We start from the raw sequence: 14,272 nt of genomic DNA on the forward strand, positions 1-14,272 counted from the left end.
TTTTTTTCTTTATTCCAGACCTGCCCCTAGGGTATCCAGATGGTCCTTAGACCTGTCAGAGCATAAAGGTTCCCAGTGGGCTGTCCAACAGATGAGTGTCCTCAGGCTCTCTCTGAAAAGCTGAATATTTTGTCAGTGTGGTTTATGGGTACAATCATTGATCTAATAAAGTAGCATGAACTGAGATGCTGTCTTAGGAGGCTCTCCTGTTGCTGGCCTCCCACTGTAATACATAGAAATCCTGGTCATGCTCTGGTTCTAAGACAGAGTAAAGAGAGGCTGGGCATTGCAAACCAAGCCAGTAAACTGCAGAGTTTACATGCCTAGAGGACAAATTCAGGTACAAGGATATTCTTATGGCTGCTCTCAAGTTAATCTCTGCAAGTCTGAAAAGTCTAGTAAGGCTCATATGTACATGTATCTGGGTGACACTAGAGAAATTTAATTTCTCCTATTTTTAACCTCCATGGCATCCCCCAAATTCCATAGTCAGTCCTTGGTTCCAGATTGGCTCCCCATTTGCCCACAAGCAACTTTGGACCAGAAACCATCCCCTTTTCTCTCATCTGGACCCCTTTTCTCCTTTGCCATGGGCAAACCAGAACAATTTCCCCCAATATTCTCCTTTCTTTGTTTTTCATTCAAGCAAAAGTCACTTACAAGACAAATGGACTTTTTTATTTGCCATTAACAACCATTAGAAAACACACAATTTCAAAATTTCCAAGAAATCTTGAAAGAAAACAAAATCAATTGTGATTGTTTCTGGTTATCACTGAAATGGGAGTTGCTCATCTCAGGAATAATTCCCACCCAAAGACGGGCTTTAAACTTTCATTTGGCCTTTACATCATGGAGAGGGCCTCTGCACTTCTCCCTCCATCCCAATCTGTGCAGATACAGGTCTTGCAAGTGAACCACTGGGAATCACTGGAATTATTTAGTACCTAATCAAATGTTCAAGGACAAATTATAATATTTATTGAATGAAAATAAACTATGAATAGAAAACATATTAATCGGGACTGGGGATGTGGCTCAAGCAGTAGCGCGCTCGCCTGGCATGCGTGCGGCCCGGGTTCGATCCTCAGCACCACATACCAACAAAGATGTTGTGTCTGCCGAGAACTAAAAAATAATAAATATTAAAAATTCTCTCTCTCTCTCTCTCTCTCTCTCTCCCACTCTCTCTTTAATAAAAAAAACATATTAATCAGAAGGATTTTTATGGGGGGGTGGGCATATGGATACACAAATTCAAGGACACCTTTTATGGCTTCAAAGATGAAAACCCTTAATTGTGTCTTTAGCTTTAATGATTTCTTTTTTTATACAAGAAAAATCAACTTGAGCCATGAGCCCTCCTTTGAATACACTATGTAAATTCTTATGACAGGATATGCATACCCCTGATCAAGATAAGGGTGATCTCATTTTGTGGAACTGGTTTCCTTTTGGTCCATCTCCCTCTTCTGGGAAACAGCAAGACTGAATAATTCATGGAGTCAAATGTCTTCTCTCACCTTAGGGTTATTACATAAACTTATTTTTCTCTCAAGACAAGAAAATCTACTTTCTTATACATAGTTCTTATGTTCTGTTTTTGTGACTAAACATTCCCAATACCCCATCAAACAAAAGGATCTCGCAGGGAACAGAAGAACCAAAACTTAATAACAGTATTAGTGATAAATTGAAATTAAATCTCCTTAATGAAGTCAACTTGGGTCAAATCAGTTTTCCTCAGCCATTTTAGCCATTTGCAAGTAGGATGAATGTGTTTAGTTAAATTTTGTAGGGTGTTATTTTTGTTCAAAGTTATAAAAGAAGTGACTTTGATATTAACTGACTTAACCATCAGTAAGTCACCTATCAGAATTAAAAATCATGTTTGGCCAACTTGATTTTCTTATTTTATTTTTAATTGATATTTGAAATATGTAAAGACTGCATGCACTATACCATTCAAAGAGTTCAAAAGAATGAAAGGTAAAAAGTAAGCCTTCGATGACAAAAGACTGCCACCCCAAGTATACAAAGAACTCTTAGAATTCAACAATAGAAAATGAACAACCAAATTTTAAAAATGGTCAAAGATCTGAACAGATGCCTCACTAAAGACATACAGATGCTAACTAGGCATGTGAAAAGGTGTTCAACATCATATATAATAAAGAAGTTGTAAATTAAAACAAGGAGCTATCACTAAATACTCATTACAATGGCCAAAATCCAAAACACTGACATCACCAAATGACAGCGAAAATATGAAGTAATAGGAGCTCTCATTTGTTATGGATAGGAGTACACATCCACTTTGAAAGACAATTTTGGTGATTTCTTACAAAACTAAACCTACTCTTATATTATCCAGCAATTGCCCTCCTTAGTATTTACCTAAGTGAGTTGAAAACTCATGTCCACACCATAAACCTGCACAAAGATATTTATAGCAGCTTTATTCATAATTATCAAAATGTGGAAACAATCAAAATGTCCTTCCAAAAGCAAATAGACAAACCGTGGTATATCAACACAATGGAATATTATTTGGCCCTAAAAAGAAATGAGATATCAATCCATAAGGATCCTTAAATGCATGTTACTAAATGAAAGAAGCCAATCTGAAAAGACTATATGATTCCAACTATGATTCTGGAAAAGGCAAGACTATGAATACAGTAAAAAGATCAGTGTTTGTCAGCAGTGAGAGTGCAGGAAGGAATAAATAGACAAAGCACAGAATTTTTAGGGCAGTGAAACTTTTGTATGATTCTATAATGGTGGATACATTTGTTTGAATTCATAGAAAGTACACCACCAAGAGTTAACCCTAATGTAAACTATGGACTTTTGTTGATAATAATGTTTCAATGTAAGCTCATCCAATGTAACCAATGTACCACAGTGGTATGGAATGTTGATAGTGGGAGAGGCTGGGGGTTGGGGTAGGAAATATGTAGGAACTCTGTGTATTCCACTCAATTTTGCTGTGAACTTAAAACTGCTCTAAAAAATGTATAAAAAATAATAATAAAGCAGGCAGATGTTTGCCAAAAAATAAAAAAGTAAACCTTTTTCCTTCTCCTAATCCTGCTACCCTGTCAGGTAGTCAGTCCCCAAAGTCTGGAATGACATTCTAAATCCAAAGATATTTCAAAGGCTTTGTCTAGAAATCTTGCTGATTAAGCCACTAAACTTTTGTTAACTTTTGACAAGTTGAAAGTTCAATGGCCTCTTTTCCTCTAGCAGTGCTCTGAGAGGCTGATGAGGGAGTAGTGAAATGGACAAAAGGTAGGAATTACAGGGTATGAGCATCAAAGAGCATTATCATCTACCACAAAGGGACCTTTCTGTGATATCTGAGAGGAGAACTCTTAGAACTATGTCCACAATTGATAGCTCCAACTAGGAAATTCATGGGTATCAAGAAGTATGGCAATTAAAATGGCTGAAGACTGTTTTTCTTTTACCCTATCCAGTGCTTCCTCCATATGCCCCCCCAATAAAAATCCTTCTGATTAATATGTTTTCTATTTATAGGTCCTCTTTATTTTCATTCAATAAATATTATAATTAGATGTAGGGAGGATGATTCTCAGGTTTTGGGCTTGAGCAACTAGGAGGATGAAGTTGTCATTTCCTGAGAAGAGGAAGATGGTTTCGTACTGTGTCAACTTGGCTAAGCTGAGACTATGCTTCTTAGAGTTTCCTTCCCTCTAAGCCTGCCTCCTGAACTCCAGACTCATAAAATCATGCATGTTACTAAATAAAAGAAGCCAATCTGAAAAGACTATATGATTCCAACTGTATGATTCTGGAAAAGGCAAGACTGGATACAGTAAAAAGATCAGTGTTTGTCAGCAGTGAGAGGGCAGGAAGGGATAAATAGACAAAGAACAGAATTTTGGGGGCAATGAAACTTTTGTATGGTTCTATAATGGTGGATACATTTGTTTAAATTCATAGAAATTTTCATATCTGGAAGACAGAATTAAAGCAAAAGCCATTAAACTTTGAAGGTTAGTGTCAGGTACCAGGCACCACTGCAGCTCACATACACTATCACTGATATTCTGGCTTACCTTGTTGGGAGCCAGTAGGTAAGCAGTAGCTGGACCCAAATCCCCTCCACCTCCCACTGGATCTCCTCCTTTAGGGCTTTTCAGACTCCTGGGCCAAGTGTCTGTGTACCTCCATGGCAAAAGGAGCTGCTTCTTTTTCAAGTTACCTGCATCATCAAGGTTAAAGGCATTGAGAACCGGACACAGGCTTGTCCTCAACACTTCCAGTTAGACCCTGTGTGTTCCAGGTGGTCCTTGCTCTCTCTTGCTTCATGTTCCTTTCCTTCCTGGTGGCTTGTGCTTCTGACTCCCAGTGGTATCAGGCTCACTCCCAGATACCAAGGCAACAAACTTCCATAGACTTCTTCACCAGCTTCTTTTTGTGGCTCCTGTTTCATAACTTTACTCTGATCCTCCAGATGTCTTCTTCTACACCTTTATGTCCCTAGCTTCACCCATGATTGTGAGAGGTTCAATCACTATAAATAAATGTTATTCCATATCACTCATTGTGATCCAATTCTCTGTTCAAAAATCCACTGATACACTTGAAAAAAGCAAGCTTGGGTACAACATCAGGAGTTTGATTTGGAAATGTTAAAATTAAAATTCTAATCAGCATCCAAATGGGAATTTCAAATAGGAAGCTTGATGTTTTGAGTCTGTAGTTCAGGATTGAGGTCCAAGCTGGAGATTAGAAATTTGGGAACCATCAGTGTATAGATAGTCCTAAACCTATGCACCTAGATGAGGTCATTGAAGAACTAAGTGTAAATAGAGAAAAGCAGTAAAATGATCAAGTTTAGGATGTTCCAACATTAAGAAAATGAAGTGCAAAGAATACATACTGAAAGAGAAAATATTGAAAGAAGACTGAAGAAAAGGTATTGAAATGAACATAGGTTTTCAGTTGTTGAATAAACCTAGAAAATGTGGAAATGCTTGCAGACAATTTATCAAGTAGATGAACAAAAATTATCTTGGGTAGTTTGTTTTTTTTTAAATATACCCTCTAAAGATTTGATGATGTTTTTGTTTGCATATCTCCCACTGGCCAGGAACTCTCTTAATTAGGAACAACAACAGGTTTAGAGCATCAGCAGGATAATTCAGGACCAGCCATAACAGCAATTACAGTAAAAACAAAAATAAAATCAGAAAGCACATCTATCATTCAAACAACCCTAGAAATTGAGGTGTTTTATAGGTTGTTGCTGTTTCATTTCTCCAGATCTGGTTTTGTGACACTAACAAGTGGAGATTCATAGCCAGGGACAATTTTGCCTCCAGGAACATTTGGCAATGTCTGGAAATATTTTTGGTTGTCATAAAATCCAAGGGAACAATGTTAGCATCTAGTGGACAGAGGCCAGGGATGCTATTAAATATCCTACAATGTACAAGACATCCCCCTGAAAAACGTGAATAATGCAGGTTAAGAAATCCTGACTTAGGATCTGGGTACTTACCTCAGAAATAAAAATGGAAGTCTTTATAAAGCAATAAAATCATAACAAAATACAACTTTATTTTTCAGAAAAAAATGATAAAAGGATGGATGAGTGGAGGAAACGTAAGGGAAGATCAAGTTTGGGGAAAGGAATGACATGATATGCAATGGTTATGGACTCTGAAAAGAATTTAGGTCCAATAAACAACACTGACCAGATGAAGAAGCACTGAATGATTGTTTAATAGGAGGTAGGAAGTGATATTCACTCAATCTTACAGAACCACAATGTTCCCTAGGATACGCTTTACTTGTAGCTGGGACCTAATCACAGGAGAAATACATTAAGTCTCAGAGCAAGTTTTGGAGGGTTAACCCAGGATAAGATGAACAAGCAATGGATCTTCAGCTTCTCTTCTCTGTGCACCCTGCAGTGCCAAGTTCTCTACTGGTCCCTCTAATTAATGGAAGCAGGGGAGAGTGGCAAAAACCTAGACCTAGATGTCAATGAGTAAAGAACAAGGTAGTTTGCTCATTATAAATTGGGTCAACTATGATGAAGGTAAATGAATTTTCTTATTTCATAAGATTTCTCAGCTTGTGTTATCATCTACTGAATAGCCCTAGAGGAGGGCTTCAATTGGGAGTTCTTGAAATCAGCCACCAGGCTACACGATGTGCCTCGAAGTTTCAAAGGTTGCTGTGTACTCAGAGTAATTTATTAAAAATTAATTTTGTGTGGGCTAGGATGGTGGCTCAAGCGGTAATATGCTTGCCTGGCATGCATGGGGCACTGGGTTCGATCCTCAACACCACATAAAATAAAATAAAGAAGTCGTGTCCACCAAAAACTGAAAAATAAATATTAAAAAAAATAATTTTGTGGAAAGACTCAGTACTTAGGCAGTTCAGATGAAGGGGATGGGTAAGCCATGAAAACAGTACCAAACCAAAAAATGGATGATGGAAAACAGACACATCCACAGTCTCCTGCAACATTACCTATGCCCTCGCTGCCATGGGGTATGGCCACTGGGGAACAAGGAACAGGCCAAAACCTTCATTTGGGGCCTGTTGCCTTTAACAGCTGGGAAAAAAGCCCATTATCTGTTGTTGCCCACTATACTTGAATGCAATACAATCTCACTTCTCCAATTGTCCAAATACATTATATAGCACATTATCTATATTATAAAAAATGAATGGCTATTATGGGTTTAGATATTAAGTGTACCCCAAAAACTCATGTGTGAAACAATGCAAGAGAGTTTAGGGGTGAAATGATTGGGTTCTGAGAGTCTTAACCTAATCAGTGCATTAATCCCCTAATAGGTAACTGAGTGGTAACTGTAGGCAGGTAGGGTGTGGCTGGAGGAGGTAGGTCCCTGGGGGTGTGCCTTTGGGGTATACATTTTGTCCTAGGTGAGTGGAACTCTCTCTCTGCTTCCTGGTGCTATGTCCTCAGCCACTTTCCTCTGCCACACCCTTCTGTCAGGATGTTCTGCCTCACCTCCGACCCAGAGCAATGGAGTTGGCCATCTATGGATTAAGACCTGTGAACCGTGAGCCCCAAATAAACTTTTCCTCCTCTACAATTGTTCTTGTTGGGTCTTCTGGTCATAGTAGCAAAATAAATGACTAAAATGGTGGCTGACTCCTCCTGCAACAACTGAGGAGCTGGTCCACCCCATGCTGGGGTGGGCAGATAGCCTGAGATGTGAGCTAAGGGGCAGCATTTACACCACACCATGGAACTGCGAAGCACAGAAAACTGGGAGATTCCAAGAAAACAAAATTAATGGCTAGCAAACTGTGACTAACTTATCCATAAAAGTAGCTCTTATATTTTGCCTAAATTCAGACATGTGGAAATTTTTAAAGAGAGAGATAGAGAGACGGGAAGAATGCATACCAGAAAAGAAACTGTTTTCAAGGTCCTTGAGATAGTCCAGAACTGCCCATTTGTTCAATGGTGATTGGTGTTTCCAAAGGAAATCATTTTTGTCTGATTCTGAATGAGAGTCATTTTGCTTCACGTTTGGTGGTGCTGGGGCTCAGTCAGGGCCTTGGGCGTGCTAGGCAAACACTCACCATTAAGCTACCTCTTCAGCCGAATGAGGGCTTTTTAAAGACACTCTTAGTAAAGGAACTGTTAATTCAACTTGATATAATGTATCTACTGTAACATGTAATAAATGCAGTTTTATTGGTACAAAAAAGCACGTTTATTTTAAAAGTTAGTATTCAGAGATTCTTTAAACACCTGCCCCCAAACACTAGCAGATATCAAGGCAACAAATTTATTGGAAAAAAATATTCCATAAACTGTGGAAGCTTCAATCATACCACTCCAAATTCATCATCAAGACCACAGCTTTAGCCTACACTTTACTGTACTGCCACCAACAGGAATAATTGTTTTCATCTACAACAGATTCAAGGGAACTTTTCAAGGAAAAAGGTTAAATGTCCCTTTACTATCCTGATTGTATTGTATAGACAATAGAGTGACCCACTATATTCCTTTCAAGAATTCTAAAATTCCCAGCTCTAACACAAGGAGAAATCAATGGTAAGTGGTTGTATATAAGAACATCTTGATAAGTGTACTATTATAAGAAAACCCTCAGGCAGGAGCTTGCAGAAGAATGCAATGAGGAATTCTGATGCTTGCACCAAGTGCACGGAGTCTCCATGTACGAAAGAGCTAGAAACACAGACTCATTTACGTGAGCTGAACTGATGATGGCTACCAAGGGCAGCCCTAACATGAAGGAAAGACATTCCAAACATAGTAAATCTTGAAGTTCCCACCAAAACAGATTACACCTTCCATGACTTTCCTGGCAATTTCATTCCTGAAAACTCTGGAGAACAGTGAAAGTGTCCCCAAAGCATCTGATATTTATTTCCCTTGGTTACTGGTGTTCTGTGTGTGCTCTTCAAACTAAATGGAAAATAAAAGATGTGGCCAGCCTCCCAACACGCACAGCTCTAACGGAAGTGTGGACAGCAGACAGGAAGTGTGGCCAGAGTCTGCAGGTCAGCGGCCTGCAGGTCTGGGCCTGGGCCTGGGATGCATAGGAGCGCGCATGCGTCCTAACGGCCACTCCTTGACCTTGGCCCCTCAGGTCCATTTCCGGCCGACCGAGCACCCAACACGGCACAGACGGTGGCACAACCAGGTACAGGTCTTTTCAGAAATTTCTGGGTGTTTTCTGTAATGCCCCCAGGGGGGTGGGTTTCTTGGTGCCCCTATTGAATGAAGGCTGTTGGCTTCAGGGTGGACTGTAGAGTTTGCAGGACTCAGAATGATAACTGCCCACACGATTTCCACCTCCCTCCACCAATGCACGTACGTTTTTCTCTTCCTTTAGGGCTCCTATTTTATTTTAAAATGCAGCGATCTTTAGAACAAGCTTTGGATCGTGCAGAGGATGTCATTGAAAGTGCCCAACAGAGACCCCCTAAGAGAAAATACTCATCTAGTGGGGAGAAATCTCTACATCAAAAACTTTATGACATTTATGTAGAAGAATGTGAAAAAGAGCCCGAGGGGACGGAGGAACTCAGGAGCAATGTCAACTTGCTGGAAAAGCTGGTTAGGAGAGAGTCCTTGCCATGCTTAGTAGTCAACTTGTACCCGGGAAATAAGGGCTATTCTCTGATGCTGGAGGACAAAAGTGGGTTCTTTTCAGAGACCATCCAGCTGCCTTATGGAGAAGGGGAACTGCTTGAGTACTTGGATGCAGAAGAATTACCACCTATTCTACTGGATGTCCTAGAAAAATCACAGCTGAACATTTTTCATTGTGGGTGTGTCATAGCAGAAATCCGTGACTACAGACAGTGCAGTGACATGGAACCTTCCACTTACCAAAGCCGGCATATTCTCTTGCGCCCCACCATGCAGACTTTAGCATGTGATATAGAGCCCATGACGAGTGATGACCTCCAATGGACTCAGGAAGACAAACTTGCCCTTGAGAGTGAACTGCTCTTAGCTACAGCTGAACCATTGTGTCTTGATCCCTCTGTGGCTGTCACCTGCACTGCTAACAGGCTACTGTATAACAAGCAGAAGATGAATACTAACCCAATGAAACGGTGCCTGAAGAGGTATTCATGGTCCTCTCTGAATCTGCAGCAAGAGCTGTCACAACATCAGTCTCCCCCTGATGCAAGACTATTGACTGCTTGCAGAAAAGAGGAAGAGAGAAAAGCAGGTCTGAAGCAAGACCTGAGGATGCCTCCAGTTGGATATTGTGTGGACAAGTGGAAAGAAAGATGCTGTGACTTGGCCATACCTTCTCAAGTGGGTGTGGAGAAATATGCTAAAGTGAAGGAGTCTTTGGGATCTGATGACCCACAAGCAACAGTCTGGCCAGCTCCTGAGCTAGGAGATAACTTTGGATTTGAGTGTGATGGTGGCAATCAGCTCTGGGAAACGAAGCTGAGCTTCATGCAGTCACTCAATGATCCGCTTTTCTCTGGCAAAACTGCATCACCTAAACAGGGCCCATGTGACATCCAGATGTATCCCCCCCGGTCTCCCCCAGCTGACCATTCACATGGCTTCGTGGAAGGGTCAAAGACTGACGCAGGGCCAGTGAATATGTGCCAGGAGTCCGTCCAGAGCAAAGTCGACTGTGCAGACAAGATGCCCCACGGCTCCAGTGGCTCAGCCCATCTCACGCAACCCTCTTCAGGGAAAAAGCCAAAGCAGCCTACCGCCAGATGGGTGCAGTCCTCAGTACCAGGGAAGGCATCGAAACCTCGAGCTCTGGCTGTGACTCTTCCCTCCAGCGCAGGACAGACTTTGCCAGGTAACAGTCCTCCTGCACAGCAGGCAAGCAGCTTGCACAGATTCCCACCTCTTGCCCTAGCTCCTAAGAGACGTGGCCTTTATCAGAAGTCTCCTTTAGGTGTCAGCAGAGGAGGAGTAGTGCTTTATCCAGCCATCTGGCCCCCTGCCAGCTTGTCAGAAGGAACCCTGACCACCCAGGGCCCAGTGGGCTCCACTTGCCTAAAGGTCATCAATGTGGTCGGCCCAGGGCAAGGAGCCCAGGTTTTGGTGAGTGGTTCCAACCCTGTGCTGAGCCATTCCACCACTGCCTATGTACCTATAAGCATGCATCCCAAGGGCCTTCTGCCCCCCAGAGGTCAACTGCGCAATGCACAACCATGTCCAACACAGTCACCTGCTCAAGCAGGTGTGCAACTGATTTTAAATAACACTTCGGGTCCTGTAACTGTCTTCCAGCTTCCACCTGGTTCCATCATTTTGAACCCCCAGCAGCAGCAGCAGCCTCAGCCCCAGCCCCTGCCCCAGCCCCAAGTTTACCATTTGGTTCCACAGCAACAGCTTCAGCAACCCACAACTGCTCCTCCTCCACAGGCAGGGCCACAGGCTTCTGTGCCAGGTTCAGGTGGTCAACAGTGGGCCTTGCTGGCCCCGCAAGCTGTTGTCATTAACCTAGCTCGAGGCAACAGTGTTCTGCAGCCCCAGGCAGCTATGTTGTGTCAGCTTGGCTCTGGTCAGCAAACACCTAGGCAGTGCCTTCCTCCACAGAGATTCCAGCTCTCCCCTGCCCCTCAAGGGCAGCACCAGCCCCAGCCACTGCCACAATGTCTACAGCTGAGACTGGTGCAGTGCCCCGTGTCTGTGACCACAGCACCCACTCTGACAGCTCAGCCACGTGGGTTTGGGCGCACAGCAGGCCAGGCAAAAGATAAAATGAAGAGTGGCACCCCAAAGTTCTGAGTCTTGCCTTGGTTTTCTTCTCTTTTTAAAAACACACCAGCATTGAGCCAAATCAATTCCAAGCTTTCACTTCATCTGTGGTATTTTTAATGTGTCAGTATTTGGCATTTTAGAGCATAAGCTTTAGGGCAAAGCACAATCCCTTGATTTTTGCATAGAAACAGGGATGAATTTAAGAAGCAGAGATTGTCTTAAGTTATTCTTTTAATTGTTGTTGACATGATTATTTTTATTCTATTTTTATGATTATTTAATTCTTTTTTTAATGTGTGCCCAAATCCAAACTAGGTGCAGTTGAAACTCTTGAAGCTTATAAGCTCTCTGAATGAGAAAGTTACAGTCAGAATATACCTCGAGTTAACATTTTAGAAAATGGCTGGTTTTTACATTTTTGTGAAAAAAATAGAACACAGCTTACTATCTTAACATTTTTTTAAAGAGAGAGTGAGAGAGGAGAGAGAGAGAGAGAGAGAGAGAGAGAGAGAGAGAAAGAGAGAGAGAGAGAGAGAGAGAGAGAGAGAGAGAGAGAGAATTTTTAATATTTATTTTTTTTGTAGTTCTCGGTGGACACAACATCTTTGTTGGTATGTGGTGCTGAGGATCGAACCCGGGCCGCACGCATGCCAGGCGAGTGCGCCACCGCTTGAGCCACATCCCCAGCCCCACTATCTTAACATTTTTAAGTGTGCTTTTTACTGTGGTATTAAGAACATTTCACGTGGTTGTGCAACAGAACTCTAGAACATCTTCATCTTGCAGAAATTAAACTCTGCACTACCTAACACCAGCTCTTGATTTCCTCATCCCAGCCACAGGCGGCTCTCTGTCTCTAAGAATTTGAGTACTGAGACGATTTCATGTAAGAGACATTATACCATGTTCATCATTTTGAGACTGGCTTAATTCACTATTATAATGACCTTTAGTTTCATCCTTGTTGTCCCATGTGACAGGAAGCCCTTTGCTTTTAAAAAAGAGTTTTCTTGGACATAATATGTAGAGAAGTAACACAGGAGAAACTTCTTTTAGAAAATTGTAGTTGGTACTTGTTTAAGATGTTTTGCACAATGTATGAGATGTAATTGTTCCAAATCCAGGTTGAAGAAATAAAGTCAAAAGAAATTACAACACCAGAGTCCACCAGAGGCCTTCAGGCCATTGACTGTCTTGGTGGCAGATTTGCTTGTGTGACAGCCCCCAGCCCTTTCAAAGGCTCTCCCTGCACTCAGTGCCCCCCTGCCTTGCAAAGCCCAGCTCCCCTCCTACAGGCCCTGTCAGTGGTCTTGAAAAGGCACTTCTGGGACATCTTGTTGTCTCTGTCTTTATAAGGTCATTTACATTTTTAGAACACTAGGTTACTTGCAAAGAGGTAAATAAACATTTGAAAATCTGTTTCATTTGTTTGCTTTTCAAATGCCTGAAGCTTTCTCACAAGGTTAATTTGGCCTTCTTTTTTCTTTCTTGTCCTTTCTTTTTATGTATTCATCATCAATAGTTCAGGGTTCCCTGCTCCTCTGTTGTTCTACTTTCTTGTTTCAATGGACTGGAAGATCCTTGAACTTTTCTGCCACCTTTTTTACTTTTTCCTCTTTAAAATTTGAGTTGAACAGGGCTGGAGTTGTGGCTCAGTGGTGAGTGCTTGCCTAGCATGTACCATATAAAAATTTTTAAAAGAAAACAAATAAAGTGCTTTCTTTTAAAAAAAATTGAGTTGTTCAGATAACAACCATTTAACCATTTTCAGGTAAAATTCCATGGCATTTAGTACATTTACAGTTTTGTGCCAACCCTCCTCTGCCTGTTTTCAAAACATTTTCAGCATCTCAGAAGAAAACCCTGTACCCATTCATCAGGGCATTGTCTTCCTCCCTAGCCCCAGCTGCTGATACCCAACAGTTTGTTTTCCATTTCCAGGATTTTAACTGTTCTCAGTATATCCTATAAATGGAGTCATACAATATGTAGTCTTTTGTGTCTGGCCTCTTTCATTTAGCATAATTTTTCATGTTTCATTAATGTTTTAATTCTTTTTTTTTGTTGTTTCTCAATAATATTGCATTGTTTGGTGGGCTGGGATATAGCTCAGTTGGTAGAGTGCTTGCCTTGTATGCTCAAGCCGTGGGTTCAATCCCCAGCACCATTATTTATACATAGCACTTCCTGTTTACCCAATTATCCATTGTTGGACACTTAAGTTGTTTCTACTTTTGACTCTTCTTGATAGTTTTAGTGTCTTATATTTTATTCTATAACACCTTTGAAGGGCAATCTACCTATGTAAAACTTTTTCTAAATACACTTATATGTTTATCTGCCTTTTGCTATCACAAGAAAAAGAAATTTTGATTGACAGTTCTGCTGAAAGTTTGGTGAAGAAACATGTATCCAGTGTTTTTGACTCATTTAATCCATTTATACTAATGTCCTACGATTGCTATTCAAGAATATTCAAGATTCAGCCAACTTTAAGCAAACACATTGAATTTGCCATCCAAGTGACCATGAGCCCGTTAGAGCATCCTGGACACCATTGGGAATTATGCCTGAACTTTTAAGAACTGAACCAATGCAAAGAAGAATTTATGTTTAACCCTGGAGCCAAACAGAGATCTGACATGGAATATCACCAGATTTGCTGTCCTTCTTCCCTTTCTAGCTGGTCCTTTCAAGTACTACAGGAGATTCCAGCAGAATCTGTGCTTTAGTAATGTAACCCTCCCTTCCCAGACAGGCAAATAAATTCAGCTTTGTTTTAGATTACCATTTGGCAGTCTTTGTTTATTTCTTTTAAATGATCCCCGTCACAGTTGATAATTTGATGCAGTTGCCACAGTGATGAAAAGGAAAATGTGTCAGGCTTAAAATAAAATCCCAGAGTATATGTTTATTCAAAAAATTCTGTAAGGAGGGTTTCCCACGTAGCTCATGTCATTTTAGGCCCTGGGTGAGGTGGCAGAGGATGTAAATACCAAAGAAAAGTAAAAATGCTACCTC

At 41.1% G+C, this 14,272-nt stretch overlaps 1 pseudogene; it reads left to right on the top strand.

The window, feature by feature from the left end:
- Positions 1-8,911: 8,911 nt before the first annotated feature.
- Positions 8,912-11,278, top strand: LOC144250715 (transcription factor SPT20 homolog pseudogene; annotated as a pseudogene).
- Positions 11,279-14,272: the final 2,994 nt, after the last annotated feature.

The sequence above is a fragment of the Urocitellus parryii genome, chromosome X (assembly GCF_045843805.1).
Source record: "Urocitellus parryii isolate mUroPar1 chromosome X, mUroPar1.hap1, whole genome shotgun sequence".
Taxonomy (NCBI): domain Eukaryota; kingdom Metazoa; phylum Chordata; class Mammalia; order Rodentia; family Sciuridae; genus Urocitellus; species Urocitellus parryii.